Source organism: Pithys albifrons, chromosome 8 (assembly GCF_047495875.1).
Source record: "Pithys albifrons albifrons isolate INPA30051 chromosome 8, PitAlb_v1, whole genome shotgun sequence".
NCBI lineage: Eukaryota > Metazoa > Chordata > Aves > Passeriformes > Thamnophilidae > Pithys > Pithys albifrons.
The window spans coordinates 23,397,124-23,407,020 of NC_092465.1; the positions used below are offsets into that span (position 1 = coordinate 23,397,124).

The 9,897-nt window shown below is 36.6% G+C and overlaps 1 long non-coding RNA gene across 2 annotated transcripts in view; it reads left to right on the forward strand.

The window, feature by feature from the left end:
- LOC139675153 (uncharacterized) overlaps window positions 1-9,006 on the forward strand; it is a 34,510-nt gene extending 25,504 nt beyond the window's left edge. The window contains exons 2-5 of one of the 2 annotated variants that reach the window (XR_011698443.1): window positions 2,344-2,400; window positions 4,473-4,547; window positions 7,818-7,869; window positions 8,850-9,006. This is a non-coding gene — a long non-coding RNA (uncharacterized lncRNA). The remainder of the gene's footprint in view (window positions 1-2,343; window positions 2,401-4,472; window positions 4,548-7,817; window positions 7,870-8,849) is intronic. The other variant, XR_011698444.1, reaches the window with a different exon arrangement.
- Window positions 9,007-9,897: the final 891 nt, after the last annotated feature.

A 9,897-nucleotide genomic window follows, 5' to 3' on the forward strand; every position in this document is an offset into this window, starting at 1 on the left:
ACTTGAGGATTGAGGCACCCTTATTGCTTCTCCTCATCAAGACCAGTGCTGTCACAGATTAGGATATTGTGCTGGTTTAAAGGTGAACCAGCAGGGGAAATGAACTCACCACAAGAGAGATTGTGAGTCAGAGCTAAAATTTAATAATAATATTACAATAAATACATTGACACAAAGGGAAATTGCTTTCAACTCACAAAACCCAGCAGTATAATGCAGTGTCCTGGGGCACAAACCCACAGGGATTTGTTTGCCCTTGTGCTGAGGCCAGCGTGGTTCCTCCAAGTCCAAAGCAAAAGGAAGTGAAAAACCTGTTGGTGCAGGCGAGGGCTGTAGTCTGGGTGAGTGGTGATCTCCTCCTGTTGATGTCCTGCTGCTCCTCTGGATCCAACAAGAAGTTCCTGAGGTCTTCTTACCCACCACTTATGTACCCTCAGGGAGCACCCAGTCCCTCCCCCAGGGTGGGGGCTCACACAATGGATGATTAACTCTGGGAGCCAGGGGGTATTGTTGAACCGTTCATGGCCCATTAGCAGCCACATCCCCCCCAGGCTGGGTGTGAAGGTGCTAATGACTCCCTGGTCAGCTGCTGCTAATGTTCCATTGTCCTTGGGGAATGAATAGAGGGGGTAGAATACACAGCTTTGATCACCCCCACACAGTGTTAACTGGTCCCACCTGCTAAACTAGGACAGATATCTACTCAGGGATGCACAGGATAGGCACCTGAGATACATACACATATGAAAACATGGATAGTCAGTCAGTCAGTGCTTTATGTATAACTCCATACAAAAGTCAGGAAAGGTTCAGGAGTTCAGTCAGAAGAGCAGACCAGGACTTTTCTGCTTTTTCCCTACAGACATATTTTCTGATGAAATGTTTACAGCAAATTAAATATCATATTTGGCATAATATTTTAACCACCAATGATATGATTCTGGGCTTCTTACGATATATGCTTTTCTTTTTATTATTAGTTGGAAGATTCTAAGAGAAGAAAAGGATTGACAACCTCACAGGGAAAAAAGGGTGGGGTTTTTATTATTTATGAGAAAACTTACAAGTAGTTTGCAAATTACAGCACAAATACTTATTCCCCAAAGACGCACTGGTCAAAAAGAAAAGAAAAGCACTACCTTGCACTGACTTAAGCCCTTTGGTACATTACCTTCCCAACTGTTTCTTTCAATAGGAGAGTTTGCTGCTGTAGTTTGATTTCTGAATGTAATCCTGCATTATAATGTTGTCTGAGCCCTTCCAGCAAGAATCTGCTTTACTATGATTTCCTATCAGTCTGGAACTGGACAGGTTTGAAAAATATACAGTTACTACATAGTAACTTCAAGTTCTACTAAGCAATGATAAAACAATCATTAGCTCAATGCGTCTGACAGTTTTATACACAAATTTAAGTTCAAAAAAGATGCAAACCAAAAGTCAAAATTGCTGTTGAAATTTTTGTTAGAGGAAAAATCCCCTATCCAAATAACCAATCCAAAAATCAATAGTAATATTAAGCACATACATAAAACTAGATTAATGGCTGAGTTTTCCACTAAGTTTGGTTCCCAATTCACATTGATATCACAATAGTTTACCCAATTTACACTGGAATCTGGTGAAAAGCTAGGCTGTAATATGGTAGGGCACTTAAATATCATGTAATATTTATAGCCCTCTGCTTCTTAATCAGGAAATACTGTATCCATTATCAAAGATTTGAGTAAATACTAGACTTCAGATATCCTAAGAGTACATTCAGATGCACACCATGGTCTCATGTAAGGCAGTTCTTACCACTAATACAGATTTCTTCCTATGTTAAGCAAGAGATTGTAACAGCAAAAAATACCTTTCCTCTAAAACATATTGTGTACACACCACAAAATTAATATTTAAACTCTTATTCATGATTCCTATACAGGATCAGAAAATATTTTCACAACAGTTAGTAGCATCTTATTTATAGTGCACTAAACACTGGCAGGGTCTTGAATTCAGAGCAGGTCTGAGCAAAGTTAACTCTTTAAAAAGGGTTGAGAGTAAGGCATCTCTGTGCCATGACTCTTATAGTCTACGTCAGGGGTGCTGAGGAATTCTGAGTTCTCTTCAATATTCTAAGCAAGAGAGGATGTTCTCAAGAGAGGGAAAATGAAGTACATTCCTTCTCCATAAACGGGAGTTCACTGTGATTAAGGAACTGATTAGACAACAGAGAGAAATGAGACAGCACCCTTGCACCTATCAAGCAGAAATCACCACTTCAATGTCACCTATGTGCCTCCTACTGGCTAAGAGTGAAGCTACTTACTGCAACTGCAGTGTAATCTTCCTTCCCAGTTACTTCCACAGCATGCTGCATTATGCAATGTGATTTGGATACATCACAGAAAAGAGGTGAGTAGAGGATCAGTCTACAATGGATAAGATAGCTGGGGAAATGGCATTTTCCAGACCTCTCTTTTTTAAATAAAAGTTAGGTATCTCTCTTCAGTGTAATTTAAAATTCTTTCTTATTACTAATATCAATTATAGATGTTTATTCTAATTTAGGGACACCTGCTTGGCATCAACAGAACTGACACACCCCTGAAATTACTTTTCTTATATGATGGACTATTTCTTTCACTCTGATGAGATGAGGCTTTTCTAATTTCCTGTATAACCACCCCCAGCTCTCTATATATCTCCCACTAAATTGTGAACAGGCTTCACACATATTTTTAGATGTTTGAAAACTGCAGGAAGAGCTTTTTGATGTTTCAGAACATGTTCAGTCCCAGTGCCTTAATATTGTTTGCTTGCTAACTCCTCTAGCTTATGTCATCCATATGAATGGACTTCAGGCTTTTGAGAAAGGTTACCATATCATTACCATCTGCCTAAACTGCTGCAGTCTTTCCTTCTAATGTCAATGCCACTTTGAAAACAAAGTTGCAGGATTCCTCTATGTCTTGGCACATATTTAAAGTCAGTGACTTATTTTCTATGATTAGTCTGTAACAATGTCAAGTGTGAAATTTAAATTAATGAGCGCTTCACTTATTGAAATGACTTCAGCACTTCTGCTACTTTCATTGATTTCTATTTACTTTGGCAACCACAAATATGAAGAACATAATTCTAGATGCGACTAAACAGACTAATAATATGCTAGTATACATGCACTTACTGATCAAACATTACACGTAACTCTAAACTTATTTTGAAAAATTAACATAATAGGGGAAATATATTATTTATAAAGCACTGCTCATTTCCTGCATTTCAGACAGTGTCACCTCTAAGTTATTTTCCTCCAGCTCTCTCCACCCTAATGATTGGCCTACATTGCTGAAACATAGCAGTAAATACAGTATCAACATTACCCCTCCACAGAATCAATTTAAATTTTAACTAATATATTCATCATCCAGTAAATACTATCTCAGCAGCAGATAGGGCTGTAGCTAACCTTCAGGATATTTTAGCCTCCTGGTAGAGGCCAATTTGAAAGAAGAAGCTGCATTTAATTCATAAGAGGTAGAGAAAAATCTTCCATTCTCCTCTGTCCTTCCCCACACATCAAATAGTATTTTATTTTGTTTGTTAAAAATCTTGAAATGTTTATATTTCTTGCTGACATCTAGAAGAGTGCTTGTCAGTAGAAACAGCTAAAGGGATAATTGCTTAGAAGATAAAAACAATGCCATGATTCTCTGCCTATAGGTTAGTTTGTTTTGGCTTTTTTTAAAGAAAAAAAAAAGAGAAGAAAATATTAGTGGAAAAAAGAAAAGTCTCTCCAAAGGCTAATCAGTTTGTAATGCAGCTGGGGGCTCAGAGGCACCATTGTGCTGGTTGGAACTCTGCACATGCTCTACAACAGGGAGTTACCCTCGGCCTTCTTGAAGACACGCTTTTATATAGCACAGGCAAGTCCACAGCTATTAAAATGACATTCTCATGATAAAGTAACTAATGGAATATGGCCTTCAAAAAACAGAATAATACCAATACTGATCCCCACTCCATAAATGGATGTTACATGAAAATAGGGATTTAAAAAATTAATACTGTAAAAGGATATCAAGGAGTTGAACTTTCTAACTTTTGTTTCACAGCCAGATTCTGCAAGCCCTTACATTTCCCTCCACAGTTGTACCTAAACAGATCCTTGGAAAATCAATTATTTAGTCCCTCAAAATACTTGTCTACTAATTAAGAAACTCAGATGATGACCAGTGTTCCTGTGACTCTAAACCTGAAGTCCCTTGCTCTTGTAGAATTACATGTGTGAATCCTCTGGGCATCACTGGAAGATGAAGGGTGAAGCATCCTGTATAGTCTAGAAACTTAAACATGGCAGTCTGCTGATGTAGGAGATTTATTAATTCTTTCATAGATGGAAGATTATGTTAGCACAGTGCTACTTGCTGCATTATAAGTCTGAAGATTAAATGTCCTCTCCCTCTTTTGTTTCCATTTTGCAGGAAAACTGGCTGCCCCTGGAGAATTGCCCCTGGGTATACTTGACCACTAAACACGACAGTTGTGGAAATAGAAAGGTCTCAACCTTCACAGTTTCTGTATCTTGGCTTCTCTTTTTTGCTTCATTAATTTCTCTCAATTTAGTAGACCAAAGCCTTCATTTTTGTAAAGGACGAAATATGAAATATTTCCTATTTAAATTTCCAAATGAACCTCCTTTCCAAAACCCAACCTGTGATCCAAATCCCTCTGTTACTCTCAGACATGATACCAGTGTATGTGGGTCTTCAAACACAGCATGTCACTTTTTAAAATGGCATTTTTAAGAGCAAGAAGACTATTTATTACTTCAGAAAAGATTGTCTCTATAGCTATGATTACATAGGAAGAATGATGTGTTCTTATCAGAATAGATGACAGTAGTTTTCCGTGTAGAAAAGGCTTCTGAGAGCAGATGAGAGAGACAAAATTAGAATTTTTCTAGCAAGCATCCTATACATGCACATCTGCAAAGTGTTCCTGCTTCCTTCTCTGCAACCACTACTATACATGACTGTTTCTCCTGAAATTAGAAAAGCATGTGAATCAATTTTGGCTTCATGATTGCACCTTAGTCTGACTAAGCAATTACAGATGAACACCAGAAGGCTCACAGATCTTTTGATTTATTCAAAGATCCCCAAAGCTCCAAGTAAAATGTGAAATCTTTCTTGATGTTTCAATACAGACTGGAATTTATTTCTTAGTCCTCACTCATTTATGAAGACATTCTGAGGCTCTACAGAAATTCTGAATTAATATGCCTATATAAAATGGCCTTCTTAATGTAGAGAAGGACATGTCTGAGCCTATTAATAGGGCCAAAAGACTTGTATATTGAAGCCAGTCACTAAAGCTGAGATTTGAGAAGGTTACATAAAAAGATGTGAAGAATCTTTAATGTGCTTGTAAAGAATTCTGGTATCACTATTTGTGGACAATGGGGCCAAACAAAGATCAGATTTCAAGCTTGATTTTTTAACTGATTTCAGTTATAAAAGTTACACTGTTTTCCTGTTATTGATCTCGTGAGTCAATATTAGAAAAACAGTTAAAAAACCTCAGTCACTTGGTCAAAAAAAGTAAGTAAAATCAACCATGTGGTTCAATGGAGGAATGCTTTCTCTCACTATGATACCTACACTCTCAGATGAACAGGCCATGCCATCGGAAATAACAAGACTAGAAGCAAAGAGCTAAGAGGACAATGCTCAATGGTGTAACTGCTGTTCAGCTCTGAGGCAAGCACTAATTTTCAAGCAGTAAGCACTCATTTTCAATCAATGAGAAAGCAGTTTCTTTGGTTATTTCACATGTGGGGATGTGGAGAACAGAATCACTGCACAGAAAACAGCCAAACTGGCTGTATTGCCATTTTCCAGGTATACAAGGCCAAAAAGATACTGCAACTGCTCAGACTGCCAATATTTTACCCCTTTCACTGTGCTACTTGTTTGAAAATATATACATTGATTGCTGCACTAAATAATTGTCTTGCCCCACACAATGCAGTGTTTTGCATATTTGCTGATGTTTCCCCAAAAGCACTGGGGGAATGAATCATTACTGAAACAATTTACTTTCAGTTAGTGCATGAATGCCTTCCCATAATGCTTTGATGCTTTGTTTGTCCTCCTATAAAAATTATTTATGACCCACGTGTGATCCTTTAAATCAGAATACTTATTCAGAAATCAAAGCTTCAGCATGTTAATGCAAGTAGAAGCCCTAACTAATTTTTCAAAGCCACGTTGAATATTCAAAAGCTAGGACTGAAGGAAAGGAGTTAACATTAATTAATATTTGAAGCAGTAAAATAAAAGCAACAGTGAAGCTAATTTTGCAGGACAATTAATCATGAGTCTTGCTAATTACACATGGGATTTTGCAAATGATTTTTTTTTCTCAGGTAGCAGAGTAAAAATGATAATCCACTACCCATCAAAATCATTGGCTCCTCACCAATGTCCCCAGCAAGAGCAATTAGTGGGAACAGCAGAGCCTTAGTAATTGCATGTCAAGAGAGGAGAATGTTAGAATTTTAATTGCTCCAAATAAAGACGACTTGCTCATACACACACCTGACTGTCCAAAGCCAGTCTGCAAGCCAGAGCAAGTATGTAACCACTTCCAGGTGTCTGCATAAAAATAACTCTAAGCAACACATGCAGTTTCTGGAAGAAAAATATCAATATGCACTTATATTCTGAACTGCAGTGTCATCACTCGACTATAAGAACTGAGAAAAAAAAATATCACCCACTTGGGAAAAATGTGCATATTCTTTATATTTGCCAAATATTTATTGCTGACATTTTTTGAAGAACTTTAACTATCTTCAGGGTGCCAAGGGCTTCAAATTTACTGAATTTTAGGATCACCAATAAAATGTTTTTAACAAGACATCTCAAGAGGGCATAAAATAAAAAATTACCATATTCATGAGAGCAAGCCTGTAAGATTGCAATGCTATAAACTGGATGTCTGTAATTTGCTTGTGGTTTTCTTAATTAAAAAAAAAAAAGGCAAACCACCAAAACTCAAACAACTAGTAATTAGAGATTCCAGTTCCATTTTTGCACTTTATCCCAATCACTGACATGCTACTATTACTTTGTTTAATATACCTACACATGGATGCACACAATTGCAAATAATCAATAATATTTAAGTATGTGTCCAAGTTCTAAATGATGATGGATATATTTAAATATTGCTTTCCAGGAAATTATTACTTTACTGGTCATGTAGTAACTTTAAAAATGTATGGGTTGAAAGAAATGCCTGGTTTTTCTTTATTTCTCTTTAAGGTGTTTACCATTTACTCTCATTTTCAAACTAGATGAAGGAATTACCTTCCAAGTACAGCTACCTCCTATTGTCTTTTGCTCTCTCCTTCTGCTTCTATGAACACCATATTGAGGTACTAAACCACTTTCTGCTGTTAGCTTTGTTAAGTATTAAACTGAGAGCAGTAGCCCTAACTTGTCTAAATATATTCTTTGCATGTTCAAAATCACTGTACACTGTTTATTACGCCATGACTGCTTGAGAGAAAAAAAAAAGCAGGTCATGCAGAGTGCTGCTTCCTTTCCTGAATTACCAGCAGATCACAGGTGTTTATCAGCCTCCCGGAGGTGATTCAGGTAATAAACACCAGGAAGGCAGTTTAAATGGTTAGAAGCTTTTCCATCAAATACAGTCCTTCCAGTCCTATCGTTTTGCATATATTGCTCACAAATGGCAAATTATTTATGCAGCCTCCTTAAGTGGTTCCTTATGGTTTTTACTTTATTTTTCCAAAGCAGGAACCTTTTGAAGATGTGTGTTCTCATGACAAGGCAAACTATCATTCCATCTGTAAGTCTGACTCATTTCTTAAAGCTCACTGTAGATATATAATGCTAGTGACCTTGTTGTGCCCTTCTGTTTAGCTCAAATATCTTTTCTAAGAAAGCACAGTGTCATCACAGAAATTACTTTTCTGTGCTTGTACGAGAAGATCAAGAATAAACTGCAAGCAGTAGAAACTGGCTTTTAAATAAGAAAAGCTTTTTCAAATATTACCTTGTGGAAATAAGATGAAAATAGACATTGATTAAGATGGCTACATCTAACACAGATTTTAGGAGGATTTTCTGTAAATTAAAATAAGATGTTTTGGGAAACAAAACGTTTATTAAATAGAGGGAAATTACTGCCTAAGCTGACAGAGATGAACTTATGAAATTTGTGCTACTACAGAAAGCTATTGAATGAGACATACCTCTAGCAATTGTCCATTACTTATTAATAACTGGAATTTGTTTCATGGTGCTGAATCGCCAAGCCCATATTTAATGCCAGAGTTGTGTCCCAAACTAGTGTAGTGGTATGCAGATCACCTGCTTCTTCCCTTCTGGACCAACAGCTCTGCAATAATTGCTTAGACATTCCCCATATACAAAGTAGATATCAAGAAAGGATTTATGGCTGTTCAACATAATATAGCCCCAGGAAAGAAAGAGAAAAAGTCAGCACAATATGAAATTTCTAAGAATGACCAGATCATAATTACAGGACAGTAATAACTCTGAATCACTAAAAATCTTATCATTTATGCCCCCAACTTGTGAGATAATATGGATTTCCACAGAAGTGGTATGGAATAGAAGCTGCTAGGAAACACTTAGAAAATCCAAGATTAGTTTCTGTTAATTTTCTACAGTTTGACAGATAACCTCAAACCATAGACTAAAGATTTTGGCCGTATCATACATATCAGGTAAGTAATAAAGTATCACTATTTTGATCATGGTGGGTAGGAATAAAAAAGTATTGCCCTTTCTACTTTTTTACAGGATGAAAATTAGCCACACAAAAAATAAGCAACTTGTCCAAGAACAGTAAGTCTATAGCAGAACAAAAACCTGAATCAAGAAGAACGAAGCACTAAAATCCTACTAACCTCACGATGCACCCTTTCTTTTTTATTGAATCTCACAAATAAATGTACAATTTCAGAATCAGTAATTCTGCAAGCTTAATGAAAACTTATTCAGAAAATAATATTAGATGGGATGAGGAATGTCAAGTACTGTGCTATCCAGTATGAAATTGAGATTGAACTCCACTCCTGCCCTGTTGCCTGTTAAAGGCTTAGGATGTAAGTTCTTGAACATTGTCCGTATTCTTATGCCATTTTAGACTGTCACTGGAATAAACCGGTCTTACCTCATGGGCTGTGGAAAATTTGATAGCACCTTAGACAATGCATATGCACAAAATGCAGAATGGCAGAAAATGCCAGTAGGTTGAAAGATTTTCTGTGACTTCAGAACTCCAGACACTTCAAAGGATAAGAATTTTCAGTAAAAGGTAAAGTAATTCTACATGCTAGTTGTGTTTTTCAGGCAGAGAAACAATTTCAAAATGAACTCCATATCACAGGAAGGTCCTACATGCATTGAAAAGATTGGCTTGCCCAGGTAACTTGTCTTTTTCTAAATATTTTGAAAGAAAAACAAGAATTAAATTCATGTCAGTAAGTCATGACTGATCAAAGCCAATGAAGAAGTAAGCTAAAAGGTGAAATACATTTTAGATCAAAAAAGGTAACTCACTTTCTTTTGTCACTGAAATGAATAAAGAAATAAAAACTCCAAAATCAAAAATTCGACCCTAATACAATCTCATGACTTAAGACACTGATATCACAAAGTCTTACTACAAGTTTCACAGTATTGCATCGGTCTTTCATCTTTGATAAAAACATAATATCCTAAAACACCTTGAGCAAAGCAACCTGAAAGATGGTATTGTACATGGTATGCAAATTGCAGGTGGATTAAATAATATGCATACAGTGCAGCTGGTTTTTATCTGGCAAACAGGTGCTAGATTTTGGAT